Below are 24546 nucleotides of genomic sequence, written 5' to 3' on the forward strand. Positions count from 1 at the left end.
ACTAGAGGTTAATGAACAGGCTTTTTCTCACATATGCACAGAACAGATAATTTTCTTTACTGTTCACGATAAGTTGAAGGAGCATTTGAGTGACAGACCAATTTGTCAATCAACTACAAAGTGTAGAGGAAGCATCCTCTGCATAATTTTACACAGGGAGATCAAATGTGACCTCTGATTGTACAGTGGGTATGGACAGTCAAGGTTATGAAGTCCAAAGGAGTCATGCAAATCAGTTACCTCTTCTGAGTGCCTTGTCTTTCCAGGGTTATCTGTGCACAGAGGGTTTTTAAAAGAAAGATGAGAAATCCTTCTTTATTATTTTTAAGTATGAGCATGTGTGCGAATGTATGTGCGAGGAAGATGTATGTAGGAATTTGTTGTGGAGCTTGCACGTCTGTGTTTTTATTACAGAGCTGAATTATGTTCTAAGGTCTCAACACAGAACCCCTGGTTCTGACATCTCATGCAGTTTTTCTTGAAAGCTATGTTTTAATAGTAGCTCCATTCACTTAATGTTAGCCACTTCAGAAGATTTCTTTGCTAAAACCTGAATTATGAAAATCGCTTGTCAATTACCCTGGGTAGCTGTGTAAAAGAATTATTGCACATTCACAGTGAAAAGAAAACTTTATTTTCACCACTCTCCAGTAAAAGCTAATTCAGAATAACTCTATTTAACAGTTATTTTATGCTGAAATACTGAATACCTCAGGGAGTCTTTTAGGGATTTTAAAGTCTCTTTATTTATAAATGATTCATGCTGCATTTTCAGAAAAACCTACAATTAGTGTGGGAAGCACAGAGGCTCCTTTGGGAAAGGTAAAAAAAAACCAACCAAAAAAGACAAAAAAAAAAGACACACAAAAATATACATGCATTATATACAACCTTTTTATCTATTGTTGTTTAGCAGTGGACTATAAAAAGAAAAGAAATGGGAAAAAATGGCCAGGAGTTATTTTATCTAACCTTTTAAATATATGCCTCAGTTGACAGTATTTTGTGAAGTCGTTACCCTTATGATTTGTACAGCCCACAAAATTCTTTTAATGCAGGTTTCATTTTGGTTTGCACTTTCCAACCCCAGTTATAAATGAGCAAGCTAGCTAAGAGGAAAAGCTTTCTGTGGTAACACAGAAAGATGAATCTTTCCTTCTGCCAGCCCCTCACGAGAGTGATGGTCACTAATGTTTTCATATTGTTTGCTGCCTGAGGTGGTGCTATAACTTAAAGATCTTTTAAATGTTCACGCTGGCAGGCATCAAAGATCACACAGCCTCGTTTGGTGCTCACTCACACCAGAGGACAGCATGTATATTGTGCTTGTTGCCAGCATTGCAAGAGCCGATGCATCCTCTGTCCTTGTCACATGAGTGGCCAGGAACCAGCAGGCAAAGGCACTGAGTTGCTACAGATCCCCAGCACACACCTAGCACATCAAGGTTCCCACAGCTTTGCCCTTAACATGGCTGCCTGCGTAAGTCTAAGCCACATAGTGGTTTAAAGACTCCTTGCTGTATTCCGGTCAAGCCTGGCTTTATATGCTAGAGTTAGATTAGAGACACAAGATGGCAACATGTTAGGAGTCATGCTCTTGCATGTCTATACATCTTAATAAAACTGCATTCAAGAGCATGGCAGTTAGTGGCAGAGTGGCACTAGGGTTGAAGGCTGGATACCATTTATGTAGTCCCATACCTTCTCTCAAACAAAAAAACAAGCAAAAAAAACACCCCTAAAACCTCTTAAATCTTCATTCAGTCAGACCTTCTCTGTGTTGATTAAATATTCATCATTTCCAATCAGTGTAAAGTCCCCAAGATAGCTGCACTCCCATGAACTGCAAGGAGTGAACAAGCAAAGCCGAACAATAGCATCACTATTGGCTTCAAAGAGAGAAACAGATAGTTAAATGTGTTTTTCCCCACTTCCATTTCCATGCTGACTCTGGACTGCTGCTGGTACAAATGACTAAGTATCAAATGGATACAGAACTTCTTCAGGGGTCAGAGAGGTGACCCACAGTTGTTTTGCAATTACATCAGAATTTACAGTGTGGCAACTGCAGCAAACGGAACACTTAATTGCCCAGACTTGCTCATTGACTGGTACTGCTAGCCACAGAACCTCCTGTGAGACACGCGGAAGAGACGTCAAGAACACCCAAGGGGAAAATGTCAGATACTCTCTCTCATTGCCCAGATGTACAAATGACAGGCTGCCCAGGGAGGTGGTGGAGTTGCCATCCCTGGAGGTGTTTAAAAAAAGAGTGGATGTGGCGCGTGAGGCTACGGTCTAGTGATTAAGGATGCGGGGATGAAGGTTGGACTGGATGATCCTGGTGGTCCTTTCCAACCAGAGCAATTCATAGTGATTAGATGCTGTGCTGAGGGATTTGGTTTAGTCAAGGACTTGTTAGTGTGAAATTAGTGATTGGACTCAATGATCTTGAAGGTCTTTTTCCAATCTGATTCTCCGATTCTGTGATATGTGAGAGTGATAGTGGGTTGTTATCACTTAAGTAAAAGTGGGAAATACTAGAACAAGTGACTTAAACATAGTGATATATGAAGTCTGAATGCTTGCTGGCTTGGATCCATCTCACCGGTTCCCCAAATTGCCACAGTGAGGATTGTTTTAAAACAAGCAGAAACTCTTAATTTGCAGTTAGATTATGGATTTGGATTTGGTTTTATAAAGCTCAGTGAATAATACAAATGCAGTAGCAGAGTGCAAACATACAGACATGCTTTGGCACTGCCCTGGTCGCTTGGATATGCAACAAGTGGAATACCCACAAGAGGAATACCAGCAAGAACAACATTGCTAGATAGCAGATTCAGGAGAACACTACCACTGAGATATTTGCTGTGTGTCAGGCTACTAGAAAGTAAAAAGAGGGACTCCTGAGTATAAATATTGGCTTCTTAAGATACTGGTCTATATTTTTTTTAATTCTTCATATAATCATGCATGACACTACTACAAAACACAAAATATGCAGCTTGTCCAGCATAACTTATAATGTAATATCATTTCAAAAGTTACTCACAGTCTCTTGCATGCTGGGTTTCCAATCCCATCCATAAAATCAAGAGGAAAAACACAGGCCTCTTCTCTCCTGTACTGCCAAAAAAAAAAAAAATAGCTAAGCTCATCTAGGACTTCAAGCATCCTCCAGGCAATTGCTCTAATTATACCTTCACAATTAAGAGTCAATTATCTACAAAACTCTCCAGAACTGGGTGAACTGGTGAGTTGTATTACCATGCAAGGAAGGAGAGGGAAAAGGGGAAGGGAGAGGGAGGGAACACATTTTGTTTTAAAACAGTCTCGAAAGTGAACACATTCCAGGTTACTTTTCTCTGCTCTAAGATATCAAACTATGGCTTGTTATTTCCTGAATTCCAAGAATCTAAGAAGAAACAGTGCAATAGGACAGAGAGTGTGCTTCTTGCTCCATTTATATTATTACAGACGTTATGCTAAGCAAACAGTAGAAATTTGTGAGGATTTGTTGATTTTTAAGCCACAGAGATTTCTGGAGATTTTTTCTCCTCGTTGGAAAAGTTCTGTAAAGGAAGCAGTAGTGTTGCTTAAAGTTGTGACAGGTGAATTAGAAGAGTGAGATAAGGCTGAATTCTGGGGCCAAGTGCACTATTTCAGCATTCTGGTAAAGGATGAGGATCTAAAGATTTTAGACTTGTTTCTCAGGAAAAATACATTCATAACTAGGAGTAATGCAGAAGCAAATTTAGTGTTATTTTCATGTGAGTCAGCTCTGATCTTCATCTCATCTGATGTCTTGCAGACCCCTCAGATGAGCTATAGTTTTAGGCACCTGATGGCTCAGTTCTCTTGTTTTTGTATGGATCCCCAAAATTGCCTTGCTTTCACATAATGTTGGTGCACTGTTAGCATGTCAGGAAATACTTAGAATAATACTACAAAATAGGAAGCTCAGAATAATACAATATCAAGGGAATTAGAAGTAATGCTGAACTAAACTTTTTGTTTATGTTCCCCTCTAGGAGAAATGCCATCAAACTTCCACACTACACAAATTTTGAAGTAATTGTTTCATTCATCTTTCCTGTCGGTTTTTTTTTTCCCAAAGTGAAATGCAAGACATTTTCCAGGCCATGAATGCAGCATGAGATGACAATATGAAAAATTGAAAGAGAAAAATAACTCTAAGTAACAAAATCTTCAAACATATGTTACATAGGAAAAAATCTCTTGCTGTTTGTTTCTACTCTATAAATAAGATGTGATGATTATGCCACAGAAATTGTCATTAGGCTTGTGCAGGTGAAATGTCTGGAACTGTTTTTAATCCCAAATAATAAAAATAATAAAAAATTTCAAGTCCACAATAGTGTCTGACAAGGAATAGGTTTCTTTTTGATTAGTGTTTCCCCACCCTATTTATTTTGCTATCCATTAGAAGCAGTGCTTCAGCAATAAAACTGCTGACAATAAGCTACCTCTCTATTGAGATGCTATCTTGTGTCAAAATGCAATAGGGGACATTACAGTTTTTGTAGCACTCACATTAAACCACCTGCAATAATGTCATTCACTAAGATGTGCCTTTAGTCAGATGCCAAGTAAAATTCAAGAAGCCACCCAAGAGTATCTGGTGAGTACCCTGAACAACATGGGAAAGGCTCATGATGGGGCTAGTCAATGCCAGTTAAAAGCACAGGTCAGACATTCTTTTGGTAAGTGTTGCTGCCTCTCAGGAGTTTTTATTTAGAAAAACAAAATGAAACAAACCAAGCAAACCACAAACTGCAGAAGAGACCTTTCAAGGAAGCTCATTTCAGTGGCCTTCAAGTTCACTATAAAGCTTCTGTAGAAATAGGTCACGGGATTAATGACAAATCCAGCAAAGCATATGACTAACTTTAAGTCTGTATGTAATCTCAGTTAAGTCAATTAGTATGCCTACATGCTAAAAGGTAAGCAGATCCTGAAGTACTTTGCTGGTCTGGCGTGATTATCCCTACTGATGTGTAGACACGGTAACTGCTAACCCCTATATAGTGGAAATCTGACTTCTACTCCAGCTCAGAAACACATCTTTCTGGGTTTTCTAAAACACATATATAGCCCAAGCCACTTTAAGCACCTGAAGTCAATGAAGGGCTGAGCAGTGATTAAATAAGAAATACATAAGGAATATTCCTTTCTCATTTTGTATAAAATAGAGCTATTATAGATGCAGCTGGATTTTTTTAATACTTAAGTAATATTCAGCTTTGGTGTCCCTCTATGAAAAACAAAACAAAACAAATTCTCACTTCTGATTAACTCTTTGCTATGCAAAGACTTTTTTTGGGTCATTCATGTAACATTAATGCAGCTCCCGTACATAGTACAGACACATTTCACTCAGAAGTAGCTTATCTACATGTAAGACTGATCAAAGTGTGAGATCCTCACATCCAGCTTGTTGGTATAACTGGAGACAGTAAAAGAATTAATGAATACCAGAACTAATCCACTCTAAAATCCCCAGGAACATTCCTGTGGTAGATTATGATCTAATAAAACTATATTCAGAACCCAAAGGCCTTGTTTAGTTTCTCTACCCTATCTAGATCCTAGAAAATTATCCAGGATCCCAACAAAGCTGCCACACACTTGAATTCTGTTTTGACCTAGAGCAGCCAGACCATCTTTTATTGGCCTGGAGAATGATCCCAGGCTGCGGTGGATACACGATTTCTTTGTGGTATACTGCAGGTAATGGAAGACAACACCTGAACATTGTGCAGCATCTCTAGAGCAAATCCTGTAAATCTGTCATGCAAATATGTATTTATGGGCATTTTAGAGCTTGGACCAATGCCATACAGATGGCTTCCTCTCATCTGAAAATATATTTAAGAACTGAAATAATATGGAGCTTTGACCTGAGCTGTTGCCATATATCTCACCGTTGTTTCGGCCGCTGTGCAGGTGTCCTGGAGTCCAAAATTCCTCTCCCTCCGTGGTTTGAATGAGAGAGGAAAGGTGTGAAAAACCTGCATGCCCCGCCCTGCCCTGCAGGCATGAAGGGCGGGAGCAAAGGACCCTTCTGGCCGTGGGGTTGCCCCATGCAGTGCCCGCGCTGGAACCGGGCTGGGTATTGGCTGTGGTCTTTGTGCCTAGAAGTGGTAAATCAGCTCTTTGTCTAGGAAAGGTATAAATATTGGGGTACTTCCCACCTTGGGTTCCTGCCTTAGAGTTCTCCCCTGTGCTAGTTTGAAGCAGGCTAGAATGTTTTGGTGAAAAGAACTAGATCACAGGCTGTGAAAGGAAAACAATGGTGATGTCTGCTTCCCTCAGAGTCTTGCTGAAGAAGAATGTAAACATTAGATAACACTTTTGCCATTTTGTCTTCACTCTCTGGCTGGGCTCTGGCTGAGCTGCATCTCCCTAACATCATCTGCCACTAACCTTGCTCCTTAACCTCTTGGCTGAACCTCTATTCTTCCTTAGGACTGGGGTAAGGTTGAGAGGGGTAGGGGGAAGGTGCAGGGGTGGTTGAGAGCCCCTCCTGGGGACTCAGGTTTCTGGGAGGGGAGTTGTGCTTCTGTATTATTTTTACCTTGTATATTTTTGTATATAACTGTATATACTGTAAATATCTGCTTGTATATTGTGCTAGTTGTAAATAAATAGCTTCATTTATATTCCTAGAACCAGCTGAGTCTAGTTTGGGTACCTTCTAAAGTGTGAGGGGGCAGGGAACACCTGAACCACCACATCCCCCATCTGGATAGTTCCTGCAGAAAGAATTCCCTGGCGCTCAGAAGGACAGGACTGTCCCTGCTTTGGACAGCTTCCCACCATAAGCACCCCTTTTGTGCAAGCTCAATAGGCCTAACGAGCCTCAGATGTCCTTTGAAAGAGAGTGAGGGGACAAGCATCAGGACCGCCCTTTCTCTCAGACAGCCTGACTCACCTGTGAGTAAACTTTCTGCTCAGCCTGATTGATTTTGGGAAAGCTGTGGTTATTAGCTTAGCCTTTTCCATTTCCTGACTTCTAAAACAGTCACATTTATCTATGGTATCCTTGTAAGATCTTCTCAATCAAACTGAGTCTGCTAATTAAACTACATTAATTTCTGTATATAGTTCTGGGGGCAGGGTTTCAGGTAAATAAAATAATTCTATTTTTATATATATTCCTGACTCGGCCACGTTAATTCCCTGCCTGCACAACAGCAGGCATAGGCTGGAGTCACTGCATTTTCCTGCTCTGTGGGCCTGTGTGTAACTAAGCCAAGCATTACAGAATACGGAGTATTACAACCGGGAATAGGCTGTGATTTAGTTGGGTATTAATTGGCTGAGGCAGGAATTATAAATATAGAATTCTTGTTATTTTCCAAAAAAACCTGCTTCCAAACTACGTACAGATCTAGTTGAGGTTTATTTATAGGCTCTAATTCGGTTAGGAATCCTTCACAAGGATGCTTATGGGCAAGTTTAGTGATTAAGGAAAGTTGGAAAATGGAAAGGCTAAGCTACAACATAGCTTTATCCCACTTACAACTTTGGCTCAGCAGAGATTCTAAGGGAAACAGCTATTACTTATGGAAGTGAGGGAGGAATTTAGCAATGATCCTTTGTTGAATTTCTCTGTTGGCAGCCTCTGAAACTGCAAGTTAAATCCAAATTGCAGATCTACACTGTTAAATCCAAATTGCAGATCTACACTGCATAAGTCCGAGTGTCTTCAGACACAGATTTCATGAGGCAAACGATTCGTGGAGTGACACTGCCTTTGCAGTTCAGGAGAAAGCCAAACTGCTGCTGTGTTTCCCAGCTCAGGGCAGTGAGCAGGAAGTCAGGACACAGTGTGGTCTGAGAGAAGCCAGGTCCAGGTGCAGCTGGAGGCTCTCTCAAATGGACCTAAGGACTTGCCGAGCTTGCAGACTTGCACAGAATGGTGCAGAAGTGCAGGACTGCCCAAAAGCAGGGATGGTGCAAAAACAGGAGCCATGCAAAAGTGGAAGCCACCCAAAAGTGTGAATGGTCCAAAACAGGACCTCTCAAAGCAGGAACTCTGTAAGGCAGGAACACCACACCTTTTTCCTCACTCTGTTTATGATCTTCCTAGACGATGTGTTCGCTTGCCATACGTATTGGGCCTGAAGAATCAACCACCAGCTGATGCCAGCATGGGCTTTCCCATGAGTCAGTACACACATGGAAAAGGTGCCTCTTCCACCTTCAAGCTTGCGACGGTGGGGAGAGCAGTTTTTTGCACCTTCTTCTTCCCCCATTCAAACCTCCAGAGACTGAGCAGAGGTGGGGAAGAAGGGATTTGGAGTGCCCCACAAGAGGTTGATGGGAAGCAGTGTTTATCCAGATGAATAAGCAATTCTCCTTTTCAGGAGAAAGGGCGACTGCATCTCCTGAAAAATGCTATCTTTGAACTGGCAGAGTTTTCCTGCTAGAGCCCTGCTTCAGCACTAGCTCTCCTCAGGGGGACCTGGCACTATATAGTGACTTGACACATTGATACTTGTCTCTTGGATCTCTTGCACTGTGTGACTTCAAGTTAAAATTATCTTGCTACAAGTCCAACAGTGAAGAAAATGCACTTTCCTCTCTTCACCTATATCTGATGCATTAACAGCAATGGAAAAGATGCCTTGTTACTGAATTGTTTTTGAGGTTATAAAAACTAACATAAGGAATTTCCCATCTTTAGCACATTTTAATTGAAATTTAGACTTCTTGGTGAGATTCCTACCATTTGGCACCATCTTTGCATTGTGTTAGAGAGCAGACTACATGATTATAGATAAATCATATACTTTAGTCTGAATTCTCAAACAGAGAAGACAAACTCTTTTTGCTGTATTTATTTTCATGGGGGGGGGGGGGGGGGGGGAAGCAGTAGTACTATACTCCAGTAATATGGTTCATCACAGAGCAGGATGGTATATTCAGTTCTGTTTCCTGATTCAAATTAGTTTTCAAATATACAACCAATTCTTGGAGCTGAGTTCATCCTGAGGTACCTGTTTTCATGCACTGTGTTCTGGTTATCTCAGAATTATCTGCTTTTTGCAGATATCTCAATCTGCTAATTAATAACATGAACTCACCATAGGAGTTCTCTAGCTGAAATCACAGCTAGAGAAAGGTAAGAAAACAGTATGTTTTTTTTTCATTTTAAACTTTATATATATAAAGTTTAATTTTATATATATATACATATATAAGCTGCATGCGGTGCTTCTGCTACATCATATACTATCTGTCATGGGTTGTGATATAACAAAATATGACATGAAGTAACCACTAAGATGACCCAACATGGCATAACCAAATGCAAAGTGATTCATTCTGACTACTTATGTCATAATATGTTTTTTTTCTGAAGTCATACACTCCTCCTTACTACTAACTGGTTAGTCCTGTTGAGGGATCAGGCACAGGACTTTGAGAAACAAAATTGGCCATGAAGTATCAGTAGCAACAGGAACATAAATGTTGTGTTGAAGTGAAGCTAAAGCTGCTTCTGAAGTAAGCCCCCAGTTCTGTGTTGGGATCTATGCAGACATGCTCTGCAGAACAGAAAACCTGATGTTACAAGGTTTTTCAACATGATTCAGGATAAAGCATGCTTTTCATGTGCACTTCTTTGATACCAGCTGGAACTGTGCAGCAATTGCATTCTGGAATCAAAACTCTGAAGGAAGACTATTAGGAAGATACCAGGAAGTGCAGAAAGTTCACGCTGTGAATTTTTACAAGTCTGTCATGTTCTAACATACTGAAGTACTCACCATCAATATACTGCATCAGCTCTCTACTCTGATGGTAGTAAAGGTCAGTTACCCATATAACAGATCACAACACAAGCATTCCCCGAATAACTTGAAAAGCTGGTATTTTAAGACTACCTTCCACACTGCATCATGACTATCGGATGACATGAGTAAATGACAGACTGTGCAGACCTCTCTTTAGTCATATTAATACTCAGGCACAGTAGCAAGGGGTAAGGACAAAGTGTCAGGTTTAACTTCCCTTCATTACCATTTAGAAAACTATCATTTAATATTAAGGTAATTGTAACACAAGGATATGAGTCATGCCCTTGTGTTACAATTACCTTTAATATTAAATAATAGTTTTTGTAATGGTAATTTCCTTTGGGGATGTTTCATTCTACATTAGGCAGTTCTGACTAATGTCTGTCTTTGCAGATATCTCTATCAGCCACTTAAAGCTCTTGTACGAGTACACGTCCATAATCTACAGGAATTCCAGACCATGAATGTTATTCCATTGAAGTCATTCTTTCTACTGGACATTTGTAATCTATTGACAGTTTGACTATTTGATGGTTGCCATAAGTGTAATTTCACTTTTAAAATCCACACAGAAGCATGCATCTCTTGGTCTGCTAGGCCAGGACTTCATTCACATCCCTAGATGCCTAGTTACACTTATAAAACATGGTACACGTATGCGGTGGGCAGTTTAGATAAGGTGACTTACTGTTAGCATAATATTTTAGTATATGAGGGTGTAATAGATTCTAGGAGCTGGACAAAGGTATTGAAGAGTTTGCATTATATCTTTAAAAAGTATTTCCTATGTAGAACTGCACCCATGTAAGCTCAGAAATCACAGGTGCTGCAGTAAACCTACCTCGTCCCTGACAAAAAGTAGGCAAAAAGGTGGGGGCTACTGCTGTTCTTCTTGGTCTCCACAACGGACACTGCATAAAGGGAGTGTTGAACTCCCTGGTACCTACATATCATCTCAGAGAGTTCTGGGGTGAAATTGAAATCTAATGCCAGGTATAAGTCTTGCAGATTTCTTCTCCTGATTAGTACCTGGGACCAAATGTCAAGTTTTCGCCACTTTCACCATTATGAGATATAAATAACAGGTGTAAATTCTGGATAAATTGAATCTCATAAAGGGAATTCTATTTGAAATAACCATGCTTCCATGTACAAGTAGTTTAAAGAGCCCCACACTTTTTATCTTTACTATTGTTTGCCCTTGTCAGCGACAGCTCAGCCAACAGTTATTATTCTTTTCTCCCCCAAAAATTTGGAGCATAGCTAAGGGCTAAGTGAGACCACACTCTCAGTGTAGTTATCATTTGAACACCCTATTGTATTCCACACAAAGTAAGTATGCTCTATGCAGCCTCTGTACTACGTTTAAATTACACAGGTAATGAAATACTGGTGCTTCAGATCATTAGTCAGGTAATTATGATTTTTGTTTGTTTGGATTTAATTAAAATTAGTCTTGGAAAGCATCCATTACAAGAAGAGGTCCTCACTGAACAAATGATACACAACAGTCCTCGGCTAGTAAATAAAGAACGTCCATTCTCATCCCTAGCTTAAAAAAAAAACCCAAACCAAAAAACAAATGCCACTCCCTAATGGTTATTCATTTCAAATCACAAGCAAATGGTTGACAGTATCACTCTCTCCTTTAATCAAAATCATCTAGGTGAGGGGAAAAGAAGGAACAGAAACTCTGTTCTGTGACCGATACCTAGCTATTACCTATGTGCCACAAAGCCGCTCATCAACATTTTTGTAGTAACTGCATATTTGCCTACTTAAAGGCAAATCCTTTGAGCAATTCTGCACAACTTCACCGAAGACAACAGTTTTGAAACCACTTGGACCTGGCCTGTGGTTTTTTTTCATATGCAAACCATTGCTTTTAGGCAAATTTCTTTTCCTCAACTGCCATCCTGTTGTGGCCAAGGAACTGTAAGACAGTGAGCACATTCTGTAATCTGATAAATATTTCACTGCATGTTAGGTTACCTGTTTCAAGGTATTTTGCCTGAGAGATCAGGTCTCAGAAATCATGGGGAGGTGGTGTGTGTATGTGTGTTACAAAGTGACACATGTAGAAATGGGTACATGTTCTGACTAAAAGCTGACCAGCTCAAGTACATGGGCCAATGTACTCAGCTTTGCCGGGCAAAAACTGTTTGGATGGATGAAGCCAAAGAGTGGTAGTGAATGGAGTGTTCCCCAGTGCTCAGTATTGGGTCACCTATCTAATATCTTTATCAGTGATCTGGATGAGGGAATTTAATGCATCCTCAGTGAGGCTGCAGATGACACTAAGCTGGGAGGAAGTGTAGGGTAGGAAGCCTTTACAGAGCAACCTGAATAGGCAGGATCAACAGGCCAAGGTCAGCTGCATGAGAGTCAACAAGGCCAAGTACTAGGTGCTGAACTTAGGTTGCAGCAACTCCATGCAATGCTACAGGTGCGGGGAAGAGTGACTGGAAAGTTGCCCAGCAGAGAAAGACCTGGGGGTTGCTGGTTGACAGACAGATGAATGTGACTCAGCAGTGTTCACAGGTCACCAAAAAAGCCAACAGCAGCCTGCCTTGTATTAGGAACAGTGTGGCCAGTGGGACCAGGGAAGTGATTGTTCCCTTGTACTTGGCCCTGGTGAGGCCACATCTAGAATACTGGATTCAGTTTTGTGCCTCTCACTCCAAGAACGACATTGAGGCATTGGAATAAGCAACAGGAAGGGCAACAAAGCTGGTGAAGCATTTGGAGAACAGGTCTTAGGAGTAGTGGCTGAAGGAATTGGGGTTGTTTAGTCTGGAGAAAAGGACGTTGAGGAAGAACCTGCAACTACCTAAAAGGAAGCTGTAGCAAGCTAGGGGTCAGTCTCTTCTCTCAAGCAACAAGTGATAGAGTGAGAAGAAATAGCCTCAACTTGCACCAGGAGCAGTTTAGGTTGAATATTAGAAGAAACTTCTTCACTGAAAGGGTTACCAAACAGTGGAATAGGCTCCTCACAGAGGTACTGGGATCACCATTCCTGGAGGTGTCTAAAAAACACTTAGCTGTGGTTCTAAGCAACATAGTTTAGCACCAGACTTGGTACAGTTGAACCTGGTGATCTTAAAGGTCTTTTCCAACTGAAACAATTCTAAGATTCTATGACTCTGAAATTATACAACTTTAAAACTGATGCTAGCACATGTTTAATGATGCAAATTTACATACATCAGTGTTATAACCCCCACCAATTTACAGCAAACAATGTAACATAGTAAACTTGGAGGGAACCTGGATTTCTGAGTTTATTAGGTACATGATCTAAATCTTGTAAAACTCAGAGGCAGCCTCAGTGTTAAGAATAATGGATTTTGGAATGGGCTGCATGGTTATTCCTAGCTGTAGTAGTAAAAATGCCCCCAGTCAGGCAGCCACAGACCTATTATATATGCAATAATGTGATTCCTTCTTGAGAACTCTCTATATAACACTTGCAGGTAAGTGTTAAAAAAATATAGATACATCTGCTATGATTGTTTTTCCAATTAAGCAGAAAGGGGCAAATTCAATCTTCAGTTCAAACCCAAATTTTTGATAAAAGAAGAAGTGTAGGAGTAAGTAGGTGAATAAATATATGTAAAATCACAACATGATACTAATGCTCAATTACAAAAAAAAACTTTACAGAAGTACATTTATTTATTTATTTATTTATTCTAATTCTAAATCCCTACCACTACACAACAATGTCACATTTTAATGTAATATCATGTCCAATGCATATTCATGAAATAAAAATCTTGGCAGTGGCACAAGAAAAGTGGGATGAAGTGTGTTTGGCGGAGTGCGTCACGTTTCCAGACCAGCGGATTTTTTGATTAAAGTCCCTTATCCGTTTTATCATGCATATCCACTCTCTGATTAAAGTGATCTGGAGCTGACACTCACAATGTCAGTATGCACTGAGACCCTTCACATAAAACATGGTTGGAATTTATATGCTTTAAAAAAAAAAAGGGGGAGGGGAGGGGGAGAAGATAAATAGACCAACCTAACCTACTGCATTAAATTAAGTATATGTGCATATATCCATACACTGAAAACATACATTTTAACTTGTTTAATTCTACATATTTCTTTTTAATTTTTTCAGGTGACAAATATACATGTTTTATTTCTATTTCAAAATGTATCTGTGCATGAGTTCTTTATCTCTGTTACATTGAGTTTTTCATCAAACTGCTTCCACATCGAGGTGAAAACCATAGCTAAGGACCCCCACAAACACAAATAAATGATGACTTTCTCTACATTTACACATCTTCTACATTTCTTCCACCCAAACAGATGGAGGCAGGGACCAGTATAGTCCCCCTGTAATCCAGGAGGAATAAGAAAGGGACCTGATGAGGCACTTGGATCCTCATAAGTCTATGGGACCAGATGGGATCCATCCTAGGGTTCTGAGAGAGCTGGCAGATGAGCTGGCCAAGCCACTCTCCATCATTAATCAACAGTCTTGAATCACTGGACAGGTCCCCAAAGACTAGAAGCTGGCCAATGTGATGCCCACCCACAAAAAGGGCCAGAAGGTGGAACTGTGAAATTACAGACCTGTCTGCCTGACCACAGCACCAGGCAAGGTCACAAAACAGGTCATCTTGAGTGTCATCACAAAGCACCTACAGGATGGCCAAGGGATCAGGCCCAGCCAGCATGGGTTTAGGAAGGACAGGTCCTGCCTCACCAACCTGATCTCCTTTTATGATCAGGTTACCTGCCTGGTGAATGTGGGGAAGGCTGTGGATGTAGTCTACATGGACTTCAGCAAAGCCTTTGACACTGTCTGCCACAACAAGCTCCTGGCAAAGCTGGCAGCTCATGGCTTGGACAGATTCACTCTGATAAGGGTCAAGAACTGGCTGGAGGGCCAGGCCCAGAGCATGGTGGTGAATGGTGCCACATCCAGTTGGCAGCTGTCACTAGTGGTGTTCCCCAAGGATCAGTGCTGGGCCCAGTCCTGTTCAATATCTTTATTGATGACCTGGATGAAGGTTTGAATCCAGCATCAGTAAGTTTGCAGATGACACCAAGCTAGGAGCAGGTGTTGATCTGTTGGAGGGTAGGAGAGCCCTGCAGAGGGACCTGGACAGGCTGGATGGGTGGGCAGAGGCCAATGGGATGAGATTTAACAAGGCCAAGTGCAGGGTTCTACACTTTGGCCATAACAACCCCAAGCAGCGCTACAGGCTGGGGACAGAGTGGCTGGAGAGCAGCCAGGAGGAAAGGGACCTGGGGGTACTGATAGATGGTAGGCTGAAGATGAGGCAGAAGTGTGCCCATGTGGCCAAGAGAGCCAATAGCATCCTGGCCTGTATCAGGAACAGTGTGGCCAGTAGGACAAGAGAGGTTATTCTTCTCCTGTACTCAACACTGGTCAGGCCACACCTTGAGTACTGTGTACAGTTCTGGGCCCCTCAATTCAAGAGGGATGTTGAGGTGCTGGAAGGTGTCCAGAGAAGGGCGACAAAGCTGGTGAGGGGCCTGGAACACAAACCCTATGAGGAGAGGCTGAGGGAGCTGAGGTTGTTTAGCCTGGAGAAGAGGAGGCCCAGGGGACACCTCATTGCTGTCCCTTCAGATAGTTGTAGCCAGGTGGGGGTTGGTCTCTTCTGCCAGGCAACTAGCAACAGAACAAGAGGACACAGTCTCAAGTTGTGCCAGGGGAGGTATAGGCTGGATGTTAGGAGGAAGTTCTTGCCAGAGAGAGTGATTTGCCATTGGAATGGCATGCCCAGGGAGATGGTGGAGTCGCCATCCCTGGAGGTGTTCAAGAAAAGCCTGGATGAGGCACTTAGTGCCATGGTCTAGTTGAGTGGATAAGGTTGGGTGGTAGGTTGGACTGGATGATCTTGGAGGTCTCTTCCAACCTGGTTGATTCTATGATTCTATGATATGTTAAATGCATGAAAATATGGTAGCCATTTTTCTGGTTCTCAGTAAGTTAATTCCCCTTGACTTTAAAGATGTCATGGTCAGACTCTTCACCTTGATTACAGAAGATGCTTAAACATAAGCTCAACTTTAAATATAAGATCAACAAAACTCAAATACTTTAAGTGTTTGCCACACAAGTGAACAAAGGAATTTCAACAATGTCCTTAAAAGAGGTGCCACAAATGTTCATTCTCTCTAGCATACAACAGTCTTCTTCATGATACGTTAAAAACAAACAGCACTTATGGAAAGACATAATTTGTTTCAGAGACCTCTGTCCATTGATCTCCCAGAGCCTGCAGTATTTCTAAAAGCCTATACATAAAATTACAATTCCTGGATCTTTTAGTAGGTGTTATTTGATTGTTAAGTTTTTGGTAACCTGTACTTCCTTGAAAGGTTTAATTAATCTAAGGTAACTTTAATAAATATTTATTTTATGTTTAATAAATAGCTTACATAAAGTCTAAGTATGTCAGGTATTTCCTCTGGACTGTATCTTTTTTTACTTTTATCAAATTATGGGACATTTTAACTAGGAAAAAAAAGAATAGTGAGAAAAACAACTGGAGCAGTGGCATGCCTAAGGGCCACTGCCTATTGTCCTTCTCACATCCTGCACACTCAATATGCTATTCCAATCCACTGCTTTTTCTGAGCAGTTAATAGCAGTCATGCTGAACTGCTGCTATACTGCAACTTTGACACACATTAAGTTATAATTATTCAAATTAATTTACCTTATAAATTAAGGCTCTTCCTTTTTCATAAACTTTAATATAACAACTATGGTGAGAGTTTAGGGGAAAAAAAACCACATTTATTTCTTTTACTTAAGACAGTGGTTTGGAGAAAAAAAACTACTTTCTATATATATAGCACACATTCCCTTGTAGAAGGGTAGGAAGGAGAGCCTTCCGTCTTCTCCATATCCCAGTTACACAAAGAGAAGAGTCAGAACTTGATAATTAAAAAGAAAACAAGTAGAAATTATAGGAAAAACCTTCTAGAAAAACTATTACTAGGAATAAAGTACGTTTTCATCAGCATGAACATGAATTCAAACAGCTGTGCGGTTTCAGAGTGAATAGCACAGAAGCCGAGTTTCCACATGTCAGTGATACCACAGTCACAACGGCAACATAAATTAAGTAACCATCACTTCTTTCCCCATGAAATACACATGGTGCTGTCCCATATTCATAGTGCATAGAGGGAAATGAATTCTACACAGACATTTCTGTTAGATCTTTGAAAGAAGGTTTCTCTAATAAAGACATTGTGAGTTGGAGGATAATTTCAACACAGTGATGACCTATGTAAAAATGATACTACAGCGAAACAGCCTAGCTACTAAATACCAATGCACTAAGGAGCTTCAGCTATCTTGTAACAAAGAGTATACAAATGAGTGTCTCATCTTGACTTATAAACTGCCTCATGCATTATTTGCCTCTTGTACTATTAAGGATAACCTAGGAAATAAATAATGACTTCAAACAATTTTCAAAATGGTAAACAAATGCCACATTTTTGCACCTCTGGTATCTGTTACTAAATAATAGAGAAATAGTAGGCAACACTTGATCAGGCATGGCCTAATAACAGTAATAATAATAATCTAAACAAAATCTAAACAACAAAAAACCCTTCACCCTTTTAGTGATCTGAAGTATGATTTTATATTGTGCATTTTCAGATCAACTGTTTTGAAAAGGAGAAGTCACTCAAGAGGTAGAAGGGCAACATTCAAATACCAGAGCAAGTTTATACCACTGAGCACTGCTTCAAGTATTTGTCTGAGGTTTAACCACCTCTCCAGTCTTTTACTGTCTCTGTGCAAAAGAGGTTCATTTCATGGCAGCAAGGACTTGTGCATTCACTTGCCAAACTGACACTCTGTGTTCAAAAGCTCAGTTTTAAACACAAAAGACTGAGTATCTTAGCCCTCACTTCATGAACTGTAAAAAATTGCACACAATATTTGTGGCCCCCACATTCACGGACTGATTTATGTCCTATACTGATGACATTTATCTGAGCATTGATGAGTGGATATGAAAGGAATCCCTAAGTGTAACATTCTATTTTAAGCTAGATACCCAGAGTTCTCCATTCATCTAGCCTTTAGGTAACAGGTCAGATGAAGTCTTCACCCAAAGTTTTTCTTCACCACTGTAAAAAGAAGTAGTTCAGGGAGCAACATAGATGTAACAAAAAGAAAAAACAACTTCATTTAAAAAAGGAACATCACACTATACCATGAATGCCTTAGGTGAATTAAATGAGTCAGTGGATCCTTATCAAATAGCACAATTACTGCAACTTCAGGTTTTTCTCTAAGTACAAATATAGTAATTTCCTCCCTTTTTCACCATGTACATGTTTACTCACTACTGTTAGTGGCACAAGAACCATCTCAGAAGAAAGCATATGTAAAACTACTACATATATAGCCCAGATTCCAATTACACTGACAGTGAATTGCAAAACCCTTCACTAGCTTTTTATTGCCTCAGTATCAAGAACAGGCTGGAAATGAAGAGCTGTATTTGCATGTGATATCCAGCTGGGCACATTTTGTCCTCAGTGAAGACACTGGAGATTTGGATGGATGAAATCAAAAATATGGCTACATGAAGAAGTATTTGTATGGATTATACTAAACTCAGCATATATGAAGTGTACATCCTTTAAAGTAGCTGTTTACAAACAGTCTGCAAGCACATTCCTGCACCTAAAATAAAATTTGTAGATGTGTCCAGGCAACAAGTATATGTAAGGATTGGGATTCTACTCATAAGCAGGCCCCAACATAAAAATGGAAAGGAAAAAGAAAAGAAAATAAAAAGAGTAAAATAATTAGTTGGCATGAATTAACCATTGAACTCTAATTGTTATTATTATCAATGACCACTCTTAATCTATATGCTTTCTCATATGCACCCAAAATGGATGCTTTCCAAGACTGAACAGATGCAACGTTGTGGTAAGATCTCAAGTCTCACTTCATTTAATGTCTCATAACTTCCTTATATTTAGTAGCTATACACCTATAGTAGTACAAGGCATTATGAATAACTTCCTATATTATAATTGCTAAGGTAAATGATAAAAAGCACAATCTCTGTCCCAGCGTCCTTGCTTTTAAAGAGTGAGTTCTTGTACAAGTGGGAGAAATGAAGACAAATGTTTACAAAAGATGCAACAGCAAGAGTACTGGGAAGGAAGAGGGGAACAACAGAAACCTTAATTGCATACACAGGTTTAATTACACAGGTAACAGCAACAAAATGCTAAGCCCAAAGGTGTATCAGACGGGGAAGAAAAAGAAAAGTTTAGATATCTTGACACAGACTAAAGAGCATAAGATAATAAAGATTTTCAAAGCAATTTACAGTGCCCAGAGAAGGGACACTGTGGCCAGAAGAACCTCCCTTCATCTGCATTTGGGCAAGTGAATATTCTCTGATGGAAGTGCTATTCTGAGATCTTCACATTGAAAGACTAGAGATCACCACATGCCCATCTCCAAATACTTCTCAGGTTATTACTGTTAAGGTAGAACAATGGTTCAGACTAGTTAATAAAATGGCCTTGTAAACACTTATAAACAATAAAATCAAACATTAACACATTTATAAGTATTAAAATCTTCTAATTTGTTTCTAGGTAAATCAGAAATTGTGAAATGTGACCTTGGACTAAAATCATCTCTTTCTGCTTACACTCTTCACAGCAGAGGGCCACTTTCACTTACAGCATCTAAAGGTCGGAGATTGGCATCTTAAATCCATGTGAAAATCCACTGAATGGAGCATATCCTGAAGCTGTGAACTACTAGTGACAGGTAGAAGTGGATCCTTCCCTAATAAATTTGTCCATTCTGTTATTTAATCAGTATCTAGGCTGGAAGAGAAAGATGCAGAGTGGAAAGAGCCAGGCCTAGTGAAACCTACCGCAGCACGGAGAAAATAGAAGAAGCAAGAATGGCAGGAGCAACTATAATGCTATAAAGGACCACAACAGTTACTGCCACTCACACCCTCAGAGCACTCCTCGGCTTGGTGCTGCTGTGCCCAGTGGGTTTCCAAAGCCATCCTCCTATGCCTCAAAGCAGACATGCTGCACTATTCATTCAGGAAAGAGGCAGCCTCTTTGTAGTACTCTTTGTAGCATCTGTTCTGCAAGAGCATCGATCAGAGTGGAAAACCACTATGAAGAAATGTTTAACCTACATCACCCATTTAGTCCTAGCGATCACAACTTAGTTATTGGATCTCAGGGTTGTTGGGTATTTTTGCTTCCAGAAAGGACCAAGCACAAATGCAACTGGGACTGAAGCACATGCTGATGCACTCATGTGAGAGCAGAGAGGATTGATTCAGCTTCAGCTATGGTCCATCTCTCTTTCTACTTCTCAGGATTTTAATGCAGTTGCTGCCGTGGATGTCTGCTCCACACATTAAGAATTACAACAGAAATACAGAGCATTGTCCATGAGCAGGGTTGCTTAATGCCCAGAAAAACAATACTCTGTACACTACACAATCTGTGCACTAGATACATGTTAAGAATATAAATAAAACACACCATTTCCAATTAATAGGCTTTAGGGTTGAGGCTTTTTAACTTAACTCCCATGGTTTCTTTTTTAAAGTTCTGCATATATTTTCTATGTTTGAGGGGGGTTATAAATCCTGTTTTAATGTTTTGCTGTTTATGCAAATTTCCAAATATAAAGGCATATGGTGGCAAAGTGGCACTAACTATCAGCATACATTCCTCTGCTATTACAAGGAAAGAAGGCCTGATGGAAAAAAGGGGGAAAAGGCAGTGTACACACTGATACTTTGTATTAGCATAGCATTGGTTCAGATTACTTAGCTTTATTCTTGAACTCTGATTCACTAACAGCTCTACTGGCTCCTTCAGGGCAACTGTGGATATTTCTTCATGTCATAAGGTGGATTGGATGCTCAAGTTTGCAATTATCATTTTAAAATAGCACAGAAAAGGAGAAAAATAAAGAAGAACTTTCTTGAGTCAGAGGTTCCCCCTCACACTGGCAACCTCACTGGGTGGATTTCATGTATCCAGTTTGCATTTTGCCTGATAACGTAGGAGGCACATCATGCTATTCTAAAACAGCAGGATTATTTTCTTCTTTCTAATTGATGAACAGCTGTGCTGTAATAGACTACAAAGCACAGCATCACTGATGTCTCCTCAGGCCACCCTAGGAACTGAACACTCCACAGGGAACCAGAATAGAATGAAAGCTTGGAAAAAAAACAAAACAGAAAGAAAGAAAAAGAAGGAAAAAAAAAAAGATTAAAAAAAATAGGAAGAGACACCAAACATTTCAAACACCTTCCTTTGGATTACTATTATTAGTTGCCATTCGATTCAGCAATAATTTACACCAATTTTCCCCACAGTAGCTCTGGTGTATGACATGACCCTAGACCAGTCATACTTTATAAAAGCTAAATATCAGCATTTTTGAAGTGAAATATTGAAGTTCATAATTGTTTGTCACTGTGCATCAGTGTTCACAATATTCGAGTCACTCATGACATCACATGTTCCCTAGAACCGTTCTTTCTCCCAAGATGCCCAGATTAGCCATTCATTAATCTGCTGGAATTCATTCTTTTCCCTTCATTATACTTTATCAAAGTTATTATTATTATTATTATTACATGCTTCACTGTGGGATTGCAGCTCATGACAATTTTTGCCTTGTCTATTTTACCATGCTACCACCATATACTAAGATAAACTCAGGCTGGAGCCTGATTTGGATTTCCAATCAAAGTTTAAACAAGGGAGAGAGTCAGGTTCAGGCTCATTAACACTGCATCTTGCAGTGCCTTCTTGAAAAATTTTGATCCCAGAAGTTGAAAGCCTCCAGGATCACCTTCAAGGGAAATATCAGAGAGCTTCCTTTATATTTTAGAAATAATATAGAAGCAAGCAGGAAGAATCTATCTGATGTCTAAAAGATAGATATATTTCCTTCCTTTCACTCTGCAGATTCAGTGGGGGAAGGTAAGACCCACAATTTTCATTTAAGACTCTCTTTGCCTTTACTGTGTTTTCTGTGGGCAAGAAAGTGTAAGGAATAGTTAAACGATGCTTCTTGCTGTATCAGTGAACCAGTTCCAAAGGCACAGACTCAATTCAATCAAAATTAGTGACAAGAAAGCATTTTTTTCCATTCTGCTCGAGAACGGAAAGGTTTTGTTCTCATTCTGTGTTACTGGAAGTGATTTTCTACATCTTTCCTATAGGTAAGCCGTGTGCTTATGTGTTTTTGTCTATGTAAGTGTTATCCTGTAAAATAAACACAGTAAGACTTCTGTATACTTTAATGCTATTTAAAAAAAAATCTCACAGATATAAGAAATCAATAACTATCCACAACAATTTACCAGGGGTTCAGTCTGGGTAGAAAAATTCAAATTGTATTGATTTTTTTACAGGGAAAAAAAAAAAGCCAGTTGACAATAAGCTTCAACTAACACAATGCCATGTCTACACAAGTGGAAAAGACTCAGAAAGAGTTATTTTAAAAGTGAGCTGCCAATTAAGATAGGTAAGACAGATCTGAATACAGAATCAGGCCCCGCACATTGGCACATAACAGTTTCTATGCCTCAGTTTCCCCATGAATAATAGGAAGGTGATAATGCTTGTTTTGTGGAGACATCAAAGCGCTGAAGAATTTTGGATCTTAGATCCCAGAGAGAAGTTCCACTTAGTGCAGCATGCCACCATCCATAAGCTTTCAGGGACAGAAGGAAGGTGTAATAAATATGCATGCCAGGACAAACAGGATGCCATGTACATTTGGAATGTGATTTAAGGTGTTGATTTTAACTCACTAAGGTCTTTAAAGACTGATTACTCAAAAAAACACCCCTCTTCTCACTTTTCTAACTGCTACGTTCTCCTAAAGGGCACAAAACAAAAGACCCCAGAAAAAAAGATCAGTTGTCTGTCAGATGAGAATTGCCAGTGAAGAAATTGCTCACAGCTCCATTTGTCTGAAAGTCCTCAGGTCTCCAAGTAGGCTAAAAGATGCATTAAGTTTTTATAAGATCATAAGATACAAAAGATTGAAGGTTTGGGGTTGTGCTGTTTGGGGGGGTTTGTCGGGTTTTAATGGCAGCTTGCATATTTGCTTGAGATTATTAGCAGACGTGGTCAGCTTGCCAGTTGTTTATATTTGCATTGTTAATTTAACGTATTAGTATAATGTGATAAGCAGATTTTTAAAATCATTTGAGAAGAATAAATAATAAAATGTGTGTTGGATGAAAGCAGAGCAAAGCACAAGACATTTCCCACATTTACACTTTCAGTTTTCTCTTCAGCTTCATTTCTATTTATTCAGCCCATTTCCCACACCAATTGCATGAGGAGTTAAAAATAAACTCCGGACACACTTTAGCAGGTCACATCATCTAAGCTTTTCAGCAAACACACAAAGGAGCCTTTGAACACCTCATAGTCCATATAAATTTTTGTATTACCAGATCAAATATGCAGCACCTGCAGAAAAGAGGTTTGGTGGAGGATGGAATTCATGAATCTGTGCCTTAGGACTGGACTTTTAGCAGGAAAACTTCCACACCAGTTATGTTAAGTGGTGGGCAGTGGGCCTGGGTTGGACTTGACAGCTAGAGAAAAGAGCTTGCTTGTCCAAGAAGCATCAGAAAAAGGACACAAGAATAGTCAAGTGACAGCAACCGGCCATCAAAAAGCAGAAATGACAATCCTAGAACATCTGGGTGAAACATAGCAGTGGACTAATTCTGACCTCCTGGCAAGACTGATGCTTAATCTGGTTGAGTGGGGTGGATCAGAACAGGAGACTGTGGGCCAGAGTAAATCTGGTCACCTTTTGCCTTTGGCTATTCTGTCATCATCTGTAGAAGAGGTGTTTCTAAGCATTTGCCAGAAATTGTAAGCCAAAGAGAGATTCATAAATGCCCTTCATTACAGCAGTTTGATCAAATTTGTGAATAAGGGTAGCAAAAATGGTTTTACTTGTTTTCTTAGGTATCCAGTAAGGAGTTCATGGCACTTCAATCATCTGGCCCACAAATCTTGGCTGAAGAAGGAAGGATGACAGTTGAAGACAAACACTTACTTTTAAATTTCTAGAGTCAGAAGCCAAAACAGAGTTTTGAATACAGACAATTCATCTGATTCAGTTTCAAAATGCCACTGAGGTAGGAGTTACATCCACAGCCTTTTTTCATGGGTTCGTGATACTGTGTGGATCTGAGGTCAGGGGAAAGGAAAGAAAACCAAACAACAAAACACACACACACAAAAAAAGGGCGGTTAGTAGGATGAGAGAGGTTATTCTTCCCCTCTACTCAACATTGATCAGGCCACACCTTGAGTACTGTGTACAGTTCTGGGCCCCTCAGTTCAAGAGAGATGTTGAGGTGCTGGAACGTGTCCAGAGAAGGGCAACAAGGCTGGTGAAAGGCCTGGAACACAAACCCTATGAGGAGAGGCTGAGGGAGCTGGGGTTGTTTAGCCTGGAGAAGAGGAGGCTCAGGGGTGACCTCATTGCTGTCTACAACTACCTGAAGGGAGCTTGTAGCCAGGTGGGGGTTGGTCTCTTCTACCAGGCAACCAGCAGCAGAACAAGGAGACACAGTCTCAAGTTGTGCTGGGGGAAGTACAGGCTGGATGTTAGGAGGAAGTTCTTTACAGAGAG

The 24546-nt window shown here is 40.1% G+C and overlaps 1 long non-coding RNA gene across 2 annotated transcripts in view; it reads right to left on the minus strand.

The window, feature by feature from the left end:
- The window catches only part of LOC135174323 (uncharacterized), a 108309-nt gene that overhangs the window by 13760 nt on the left and 70003 nt on the right, over positions 1 to 24546 (minus strand). For both annotated transcript variants that reach the window (XR_010301864.1, XR_010301847.1), the window contains exon 3: positions 3056 to 3129. This is a non-coding gene — a long non-coding RNA (uncharacterized LOC135174323). The remainder of the gene's footprint in view (positions 1 to 3055; positions 3130 to 24546) is intronic.

The sequence above is a fragment of the Pogoniulus pusillus genome, chromosome 1 (genome assembly GCF_015220805.1).
Source record: "Pogoniulus pusillus isolate bPogPus1 chromosome 1, bPogPus1.pri, whole genome shotgun sequence".
NCBI lineage: Eukaryota > Metazoa > Chordata > Aves > Piciformes > Lybiidae > Pogoniulus > Pogoniulus pusillus.